This window comes from Euprymna scolopes, chromosome 42 (assembly GCF_053919585.1).
Source record: "Euprymna scolopes isolate OS-2025 chromosome 42, ASM5391958v1, whole genome shotgun sequence".
In the NCBI taxonomy this organism is placed as follows: Eukaryota; Metazoa; Mollusca; class Cephalopoda; order Sepiida; family Sepiolidae; genus Euprymna; species Euprymna scolopes.
In genome coordinates, this window is record NC_136523.1 from 46104631 (window position 1) to 46116445 (window position 11815).

Here is an 11815-nt window from a genome sequence, read left to right on the forward strand (position 1 = left end):
TGTGTCACTAAGAAGGTTATTCCTGCTGAGGTGGTTGACTATTTCTCTATTTAATATGGATTCCAGCAACTTACTCATAACACACAGGAGACTTATAGGTCTGTATTGAGAGGGAGAGGACTTATCACCTGAATTCTTAAATATAGGGCAAACTGAAGAGGTCTTCCAGGGAGTCGGAAAGCACTTCTCCTTAAGGCAGCACTTAAATAGTTTCGTAAGTATGGGAGCAAGTTCTGGTTGAAGCTTTTTTAACACTATAATTGGGATGCCATCAGGGCCAGTTGCTTTACTGGAATCTAGGTTCTTTATTAGCTTGGCGACCTCATGCACGGATATTTGTATGTTACCTAGCTTGTTCTGTATTATAGGAGGAAATATGGGGAGTTGATGGCCTTCGTCGCATAGGGTAGAATTAGCTGCAAAGTTCTTTGCAAATAGTTTGGCCTTGTCTGACGCTGACGAGATGACCTCTGGTCCATTGATAATGGTTGGTATAGAACGCCCACTTCTGTTCAGGATCTTATTTGTTATTTGCCAAAACTGGTGGGATCCAAGCCGCTGATCAGCTACCTTGGATTTAACAGACTGGGCATATATATACATGCATACATCAGTCGGGTAAACGTGAAGTTCAAGTGCAACAGAGGAAGCGCGTATGGCACTGTATCCAAATGACCAAGCTGGGTGTGAGGTGACATCACAGCAAGAAAGAAGGAAAACGATTATAAAAAGAACAGGTGTGCAGACCGGTGATGATGTAAGGGAAGGGAGCTGTATTCGAAAGCGATTCGAGAGAGCCATATTTGAAAGTTGTTCAAAATCACGTCAGAGAAGGGGAGCGGTATTCGGAAGGTATTCAAGACGTGTTTGAGACACGTGGCTCACTAGCAGAATCACGTCCGAAAAGGACAGAAATATACGTTACACACGATGGCTGAGAGTGACAGGAAAAACACCAGTAAGCAAATGTCTGTAAATAAATGTCAGTTTTTTCACTAAGGAAAAAAAGGGAATCGGGTTATTTGAAGTCTACAACATGTTAGGTCTCTACGTTAAAACTGGTGTAAGTCATGTGTAACGTTGCACAGGAGTCAGTTAAGTTAAAAAAAAAAAAAAGTACAGGGATGCAACTTTGCAGTGATGAGACAGAGGATGGAGTTTGGTAGACCTTGTGGGACTTATTAGATTAGAGACTATTTTTTGAACCCTGATGCATCAGTCCAGATATAGCAATAATTCTCCATGCATGGGCGAATGGCGATGTAGCAACAAAATATTTTATATATGCGGATCAATGCTCTTTGCCAACGTGACTCGGCAAGACTGACCAATCGGTTGGCAGAGCGCATTGATTGTAACTGTCCCCTAAAGGACTATTTTTAGCCCTTTGGAAACTCAGCTGATCTGGGCAAAGAGATACCAGCCAGCGACAAGAACAGATCTCTCTCACAGCACAGCACTCCTAACACCGTTACTCACTGGCTACTGCTATCCGTCGCTCACCTACCCGACCATCAGCAGACGATACTCAGCCAGGCAGATTCCTTTGCCTTTTCTTTCTTTTCAGTTTGAGAAACAATCGCGTCTTTCTTCTGCAATAAACTCCTTCTGTTGTTATTTGTTTCAAGGTGTGTTTTTTTTTGTTGTTGTGATTATTAATTAAATAATTATTAGGAAAGTAATGCACCCACATTTATTCCCCTAAAGCGACTTCATAGAGATACTAGCGTTGCCTGGTCGTAAAATATGCACAAATAGTATGTTTTAATTCATACAGAAACTAAAACATGTACATGTAAGTATTACGTGTTTTTTTTTTTTTTTTTTTTTTTTTTTTTTTTTTTGTTTTTTTGCTTTTTTTTTTTTGTTTTTGTTTTTTGCAAACAGATAAAAATCTGACAACCCTCACATACCAGTTTTTCAATTATGACTCCAATTTTTTCTGGATGAAAACCGATTAAAAAGTTTTCCGCATGTCTAAATATGCTATATAACAAATTTCAAGTCTGTTGTAGATAAAAAAAAATCTGTTGTGTATATAGGTTGAGAAGTGTCCTCACACACACACAGACACAGACACAGACACACACACACACACACATTCTCACTTTTATAGATATACTAGCGAGGGGTAGCCGGCGTTGCCCGTGTGTTTTTCGGTGTGTGTGGACGGGCGGGGGTGGGGGTGTTAATGAAAACCTAAGAATAAGCGAAGTAAAAAAAAACAGAAAAACGAACGTTAAAAACCCTGCTTAGCGGGGGGGGGGTGTACCCGGCGTTACCCGAGTGTTTGTAGGTGGGTGTAGTTGTTAATGAAAAGCTAAGAATAAGCGAAGTAAAAAAGAAAACAGAAAGCGGGGTGGGGGGTACCTGGGAGAGGGGGGGGGGTAATAAAAACATAAAAAAAAACACAAAAAAAACTAACGTAAGGTAAACGAACGGTGTTAAATGTAAAAATCGAAAAAACAAAAACGAAAACAGAAAAACGAACGTTAAAACCAAAAAAAAAAAACAAAAAAAAACGTGAAAAATGGCTTAAATAAGCCTGTTTCGATATTAAAATTTAAAAAATCGGTGGGTACCCGGATGTTTTTGGGTGTGTGTAGTCGGTCGGGGGTGTTAATGAAAACGTAAGAATAAGCGAAGTAAAAAAAAAAAAAAAAAAAAAAAAAAACAGAAAAACGAACGTTACGTGAAAAATGGATTAAATAACACTAGTTCAATATTTAAATTTAAAACAATGAAAAAAAAAAGACATCTCTTTTCTTTTTTTTTACATAGGCGTCACCACTTATCAAGGCCGATAGGCCACTCAAGGATAAGGGTTAAAGAGTGTAGAGTAGTCAAAAGGACAATATAGTAATCAATAGTAATGGAAGTTCGGTCAATTTGTTAACTTAAGTGGAACGGCTCATCAGAAACTTGTTCACGTTGGACTTGAAGACAACCATATTATAGACAGCTGGAAAGCAGGAAAACGGAAGACAATTCCACAGGCGTGCAGTTCTAAGAAAGAAGCTTTGATCATGGAATCTATGTTTAGGTTTAGGCACAGATAAAGAGTGGGCAAAATTATTGATAATGTTTTCAGCTAGTCTAGTGTTTCTTGTGAAAGTTTGGCGAGGGGGGACCATAGATTGAAGCTCAGTCGAACACTTTCCATGAAAATAACGATAAAGCAGAGACAAACTCGCAACATCTCTTCTGTGAGAAAAGGACATCTCCCACCAGGCCACGACGTCTATTTTGAACCCTATCAAGGCAGGACAAGTCTTTTCTAGTAGCTCCTGCCCATATGTGGACGTATCTGGCTCTTATATAGATAGAGAATAGCATCAGCAGTGAGATATCACACCACGATTCGAACCCAAAACATTTAGATAATGAACCAACACTCAGCTAACACGCGTACATGAAATTTAGTCAGCTCGTCAACTATCTAAAGTAAATCAGGTCATGACGTCATCTGACGCATGCGTAGAACCGGTCGTCGTCATGACAGTACGATTTTTGTTGACCCCACCCCCTGTAGAAAATTGTCGATTTCGAGGTGAAAAAATTAACTTCTTGGCCAATTTTTCGATATTCTTCGGGCGAAGGATGGAGCTTCAATATGATACCGAGTTTGTGAATTTTTGTTCAGTCTGTCGAAAGTTTTCAGCGAACACACAAACACACATACAAACATATATACACACATTTTCGCTTTTATATATATAGATAGATGGACTAGCTTTATAATAAAGTCTTCTTATTGAGTATAACACAGACACACACACACACACATATATATGTATATATATAGACACATATATATAGACATATATATATACATATATATATTATGTATATATATGTATATATATACATATATATACATGTATACATATATATATGCATATATATACATATATATACAGATATATATACATATATATATACATATACATACATATATATACATATATATACACACATATATACATTATACGTAAATATATATATATACATACATATATACACATATATATACACACATATATACATAATATAAATATATATATACATATATATAAATGTATATATACATATATGTATACATATATATATACACACATATATACACACACACATACACACACACACACACACACACACACACACACATATATATATATATATATATATATATATATATATATATATATATATACTAGCAGATGTACCTGGCGTCAACGCTGAATTCTTTTAAAAAATGAAGTAAAAAAAAAAAGAAACTGTGTGTACAGAAAGAGTGTACGAGTTCTTTTTCCTAAACTGTTCATTTCTTGTAAGTAAAAAAAAAATACTCGAGCTGAGATCAAAACCAAAACCTAAAGGCAGTGAATCAAGTATGATAGCCATTAGGCCAGCTTGTCATGATCATCAAAAAGTGCTTTCAAACCTACTTATTCTTAACATAAGGAAGTTTTCATGCGAACGATTCCCGAAAGAGCATTCACAAAACAGCTAAGTTGACTAAATAATCTGATGCCCCCCCCCCAAGTTCCAGCTTTTAAATTTTAACCCCTTAGCGGTCCTTTGTTACAGATGAAAACTGAGTAAAAAGTTTTCCTCGTGTCTGAATACCTTATATACCAAATTTCAAGTCTGTAGATCAAAAATTTGTTGAGTATATAGGTTGAGAGTTTTCCTCACACACACACAATCTCACTTTTATAGATATATAGATATATTAAATTTTCTTTATCATTTTGTTCTAGCTAGGGATGGGTCATCCTATCGGATGCCAGACATTCACCTGCTATGTATCTCACAGCTATCTCAAACATTCCACTCGGGAGATCTTTTTAAGAGTCTGGCTGTCCCTTTAAGTGGAATTGTTTATATCTCTCTTGCACTTGGTTCCCCGGATATATTGATACTTACTGGAATGATAAAGATTCCAGTTTCTTTTTATACCGTACATAAGAAACTTGTTATTTCGTCATCTTTTACCTTTTAGCTCTGTTTAATGAAGCATCATTGGGGACACTAACTTCTACTAAGTTTGCTTCTTCCTTCTTGTCCCATATCAATATGTCAGGTTTAATAATAGCTGCGTTTTCTAGGTACGTAGCTGTAGGAATTGCAAAGTCAGTGTATGACTTATTTCCAACTTGGGGGATGTGCTGGATGGCTTGAGGAGACAGAATATCATTTTTTTTTTTTTTTTTAAATATTTGGTCATGGTTTACTTCTAATGAGAAGTGTCCTCATATCAGGGTTTCTGACAAATCTCTATACAGAGAGACCGAAAAGATACTTGAGGATGGTGTTTAGTAGGTGTCAAAGTTCTCTCCAGTAGGCATTCAAGTTCTCTCCTCACGCACATACATTTTCACTTTTATAGATCTTAGTGTTAGGACGAGTAATCAGAATCGGAAAAATCGGAATATTTGAGGGTATCGGAATCGGTATCGGAATTGGAAAAATTTGTACTGATTTTCCAATGCCAAAACGATTCTTTCAATTGTCTTTTTTATTTGATTTCGTTTAAAGCAAAATCTTCCATTGCTGGTAGTAATGATAAAATAATAAATATTTATTGATTTTAAAATACCAGTGAAGCTAAAATCAATAGATCATCCACCACAAGTGTAATTTGATGTTTAGGAAAATATCTACACATTAAACATGTGTGTTTCTACGGTAATCAGAGAACAATATAGCTATATGGTTAAATATTTAGAGATTTATAAAGAATTGGAATCGGAATCAGTAATTGTATCGGAATCGGGAAAAATATTGGAATTGTCCCATCACTAGTAGATATATTAGCAGGCTTGATCGTAGAATATGCATAAATATCATATTTTAATTATTACAGATTTCTTATTTATTATAAACAGAAATATCGTACGTATTAAACGTAACGTTAAATTTCTTTAAAAAAAAAACAAATACTGAAGTAAAAAAATGGAAAGAAACTCAAACATGTGCATGAGAGTATTATCTTTTTCCTAAACAGTTCAATACTTGTAAGCAAAAAAAAAAAAAAATAATACTCGAGCTGAGATCGAAATCAAAACCAAAAAACAGTGAATCAAGTATGATAATCATTAGATTAGCTTGACAGGGTTTTTAAATGTGTTTTCAAACCTACTTATCTTTAACATAAGAAAACTGTCATGTTTCTTAACCACGCAGTCGTCTTCATGGTTCTTCAAACATTTTGAGTAATAAAAATAGGAGGCTTTACTTTTGGAATCACCCTCGTATGACAAACTGCGTTCCAGACGCCTGTGCACAGCCAGCGTTAATCATTGGCAAAAGTGCATTGAAAATGGTGGTGCCTATGCAGAAAATAAATTTTGATGCACGAAAGGTCACTCGTTTTAATGGTACACTCCTGTTTAGTTAAAAAATAGGAGGCTTTACTTTTGGAACGACTCTCATATAATTAAAAAAAAAAAAAGTTCTTAAACATCCTAGAAAATCACCATCTTGCCGCCTCAGCCGAGATTGAACTTACTACACCCTTCCAGTATTCCCTATCTGTCATAGCACCCAAAAGATCTTCCTTGGAGATGAATGTATCTCGTTGTATCCAATCTGGAAAAGTTAACTTTCCTGATCGATTGTGAGATGATGGATGCATCCACAGTACAAATGATGAAACAAGTTTATCTGTGGCACGTGCACAATAGCCAGGAAACTGAACACGTCTCTTACAAACTGAGGTTGATACTCTCGGTAAGTCTCCATATATCATTTCTAAAGTTGGGTGATTCCGCCATGAGAGGTTGAGTACTCTTCTCAAAAGACGTGTGTTACATCCATCCAAACGACGCTGTAGTTTTGCTGAAAGAGTCCAAGTTTCAGATCCATAGAGTAAGATTGGCTCAATAAGTATGCGGAAAACTTGATGGCAGTGAAATGGATGTTTTCGTTCTTTTTCAGACAAAAAAAAAAAAAAAAATATAGCCTTTAGCATTCAAAGTGTGTATAACGTTCAGATTCAACTTGTTACATTCAAGATTAAGAAGTTTCCTTACTTGTTGACGGCGCGGGATCTCATTTAAAAAGAGTTTTTGCATTCAGCCAACCAAATTAAGTGTCTGTAGATTAGTAAATGAGAATGGTCTTGGCCAATCAAATAGGGCTTTCCTTAGAATAGATAGAGTGAACAAGAACAGAATCATTTTATGAGAGAAACAGAGGTAAGCCTCTTTTATATATATATATATATATATATATATATATATATATATATATATAAAATCACGTGTAATCACCTTTTTCTTCATCATATACCCTCTGCTCCACTTTTTGTTATCAAGTAAGACTTACTTGTTGTTTCATCAAATATTTTTGTATGCAAAATCCGATCCCGCATTTTGCTAATTCCTACCTTCTGATGAGAAGGAAAGTACTTCTTCGAAACTCCGCGGATTAAGGACTATCCACTTATCAAGTGTTTCTTTTTAAGATTAAATATGTTTTTAACTCTTTTTCAAAGTGTTTTTTAACATGTTTTATTAACTGTTTGCTCCTATATATATATATATATATATATATATATATATATATATATATATATAAGAGGCTTACCTTTGTTTCTCTCATAAAATGATTCTGTTGATATATATATATATATATATATATATATATATATATATATATATATATATATATATAATATATATATTTATATTATATTTATTCATTTATTATTTTTAAAAACAGTAATCTACGGACACGCGTGTTTCGGAGCCCTACTCCACTTCAGCGTAGCTTGACTGTTAGTAGGATTCGAACCTTGGACCTTATGTATTTCAGTCCAGCGTCCTAATCCACTGCGCTATGTTGCCATAGACAATTTACTGCTTGCTTCTAAAGAGGAGTACGGCTCCGAAACACGCGTGTCCGTAGATTACTGTTTTTAAAAATAATAAATAAATAAATAATACGTCCAAATAAAATTGGGCGACTTTCTAATAAAACACCGGTTCTCCGAGGCGGAGACATCAACATTACTATCGTTTTAAAAATCAAAACAAAAATCACTATATATATATATATATATATATATATATATATATATATATTCAGGCTGACCATGTGTATAATTCATGTGATCTGTTTGGTTTATTGAGCCACAACAAGTCCTATAGTGAAAGCACGTTTGAAGATCGAGTGCCCGATTTACCGTAAGATTTTATGAATCTCAGTAATCCAACTTTTTACAGATAGGCTGTACCATATAAACCAAACGTTGGGCTGAACTGTGGCTGGGGTTTTTATACATTGAAAAAAACATGTTTTAAACTGGAGTTTTGTCTCATATCTCCCGCAGCCGTCATAGTTTCACAAAACTAATTATTCTAGAACTAGCAAGACCCGTTAACCGGCATTGCCCGGTTGAAGCCTGTCCCTCCCTTGCAAAAAAAAATAAAATAAAATAAAAATAAACTACGGTTGTCATTGGTAGCCACTGCTGTCCCTGAACAAATGTGGACACTGGTGACCATGGCTTAAATGAAATAATCTGGCTTTCATTGGCGATTAGAGATGGTTTGGGTAGATAACGTGCAGGTACTTTTTGAATGTAAAAGAAAACAATTAAGAGAATGTATAAATAAATATGAATTTATAAAATAACGAAATATGGCCCGTCAGAATAATAATGGAAAGTATAAACAGAAGTTTTAGAGGTTAGGGCTTCTCACTGTATATGAGCAGTCCTAGCTGTTTCCGTTTGTTGTTCAAGTCTTCTTCTTCTTTTTCAACTCTTCCGCCAATAGTTGTAAATTAAATTCCAGTTTTATGTCGTCTTTTTTTTTTTAACATTTAAAACAAAACAATTACGACTTTTTTCACTTCGCTTCTTTGAATATTGTCATGTTAAGAACAATCCCAAACTCTCCATGTTAAAAATGGCTTTCGGAATAGACACCACCGACCTCCCCATCTTAAAAACGGCGTTCGGAATAAAAACCCCTAACATCCGAATGTACCGAATGGTATTCAGAGTAGACAACCCCCCTGAGGGGGGGGGGGCTTGGAAAAATAATTCCCCAAGTTTAACCGTTGTCAACATACCCACCCACAAATGCTAACAAAACACTGGTCACCCTGTATACATCTATAAAAGTGAGAATGTGTGTGCATGAGGACACTTCTTAACCTATATACTCAACGAATTTGTTATCTATAGACTTGAAATTTGGTATATAGTGAAAAACTTTTTGGTCGGTTGGGCTGCTAGGGGGTCAAAATTGAAAAATTGGTAAAAATACATAAGGTCATGTGTGTATTGCATACATGTGCGTATGTTAATCTCTGAGATTAATATTTTGTCAATGTTGTTAAAGAGTCAATTAATGGATTGTAGAGCTCGTTTGTTCATGATTTTAGCTTCCCCCTGTAAGGCTGTATCGGTATGCAGTAGATTGCTTCATTACCAAATCAGTTTGTGTGTGCGAACAAAACTTGGAGAATGTGGCATGCCATCCGTCACTATCCATGCCACAAGGAAAGAAAAAAGAGAAAAAGCGATAGAGAAAGGAAGTCAATATCGCCACCTATCAGTTGAAACATGCAACTCTGGAAATAAGGGGTGATAATCGTATATGTCTACTCTTTCATTTTTACAAATTGTGTCTGTGTGTTCGCTTTGTGCGAAACTATTTGGCAGGCTAGTTTTTAAACTGATGTATCCCTACAAACTTGCAACATTAAATCATTGTTTAACGACCGAAACATATAAGTCCTATTATAGACTTCCTTGGCTGAGAAGCCTAAAGGACTCAATCTGCCCAGAGAAGCACCATAACCCAACTATTTCTGTAGCTCTTACCAAAACCAACTGCCCAATGTCCAACTTTCAACTACAACTCCCATTCCTGCTCCTCCTCCTCTTGTGGAATCTCTTCACTCCTAACTGAATTTGCCTTTTGTTGGTGGTCGTTATTCAGCCACCCAGAGGAGATAACATCCTGTAGGTCTCCAGATATTGTTTCTCTCACATAGCCGATCCCAGCAAGACTCTTCTATTAAATAAGGCGTTACTGTTTCAAACAAAGAGGATATCCTGTTGGTGGTCTGACTCTGGCCAAAGATATTTAAAATTTTCTGTATGTCCTCGCTCCCATCTTTCTTCGTCCAAGCATCTAAAAATTGGACCACCTGTTATTTACATGCACTAATAGAACATGTTGCACTGTGCATGTTTACAATGTTTTGTCAGTAAAAAAAAAATGAGGTTGCGATGAGGAAGATGTCTTGAAGATAACTTCCAACTGGTCTCCAGACATGGTTTCTCTGACAAAGCCGATCCCAGCTGGTCGAGTAAAGCAAAGTCTTTAAAGCATTTGTTGAACTCTGACGGACAATTGCCAATTTGTTTTATCTAGCGTACACTCTCAAGCTGCGCACATGACTGCTCTTGTGTCTCCAGCTCTGCCGTGAGGTTCTGAAAATTTGCCAGCACCAAAGTTTTTTTTTTTCAATACGATACGATGTACTCACAAATTCTCTGCAACCGACCAGTCGATCACAATCAACGTAATGGGCATAACTGCACCAGCAGAACACGCTGCACCGCGCATGTTTACAATGTTTCGTCAGTAAAAAAAGAGATTTGGTTGCAACGAGGAAGATGTCTTGAAGATTAATATCTGATCTTGGTCGGACGTCACTGATATGGTGTTGTGGGGGGGGGGGATGAGATGATGATGAGATGAGGATGAGGTGTATAAATTCTCACATATATATATTCTTGTGTATGTAGTGTTTGGAGTTAATTCAGTGGATACTAGTGGGGGCGGTAACAAAGAGTAGATGGTGAATTAAGGCTAAGATTAGATGCTTCTGTATCCAGTGTAGCCAACACTTCGCTCAAGATAGGGCTAAGGCAAAGAAGTGTGTAGAGGATAGGCTCATCCGGGTGGTAGCTGGTGGGGATCCCTAGAGATAACACTAGCTAAGGACGACCTCAACCGCTTGGCTAGCGAACAGTATGAAAGTCAAGTAGTTAGAGTTAAAAAAAATATGGTAAAAAGACGGTAATGACGATTTTGCCATCCACGCAGCTGTAGTGAACAAACACTGTGATGACTTTAAGTTGTCTGAACTAACACAGACAATTTTAAATGCCTTGTGTTTGCGCAATGATTAACCTCGGGAAAAGATGCGGAAATCAGGCGCAGAGTCCTTACAAAATTAGAAAATGAACCGAACTTAACTCTTCAAAAATTGACTGAGGATTGTCAAAAAGTAGAAATTATAAAAAAAAGATGCAAGAAATATCGAAGCAGGCATCGCGAATATAAAAAAAGTAACTAAGAAAAAAACCATCGAAATGGCACACAGACACTAACCACCGAAACTCAGAAAAACTAAAAGCACCGAGCGCTTGTTTCAGATGTGGTAGAATACATTGGGTAAGGGATTGCTCATTTTTAACAAAGAGATGCCATTTATGCAATAAGATCGGTCATAAAAGTTCGCACTGTAGGAAAACTCAGAATAGAAGCCGTGTACGTCAAACCAGAACTAAGGACGTCGTAGATGAAAATTTACACAAATATGTAATGATTAACATTTTCGGCAAGGCTATTAAATTCCAATTAGACAATTCTTTCAATAATAAATCTCAAAACGTGGAAAATATTACGAAAACCAACTATGTTAAAAACTAACAGAACGGTACAAAAATTCATTTTGAAGGTGAATTAATTACAAACTTCACTTTACGGAGGAAAACAAAAAAACTAAGATTGTATGTGCTAAAAGATAGTCAGAACCTGTTCGGTTCTGATAGCATGGAAGA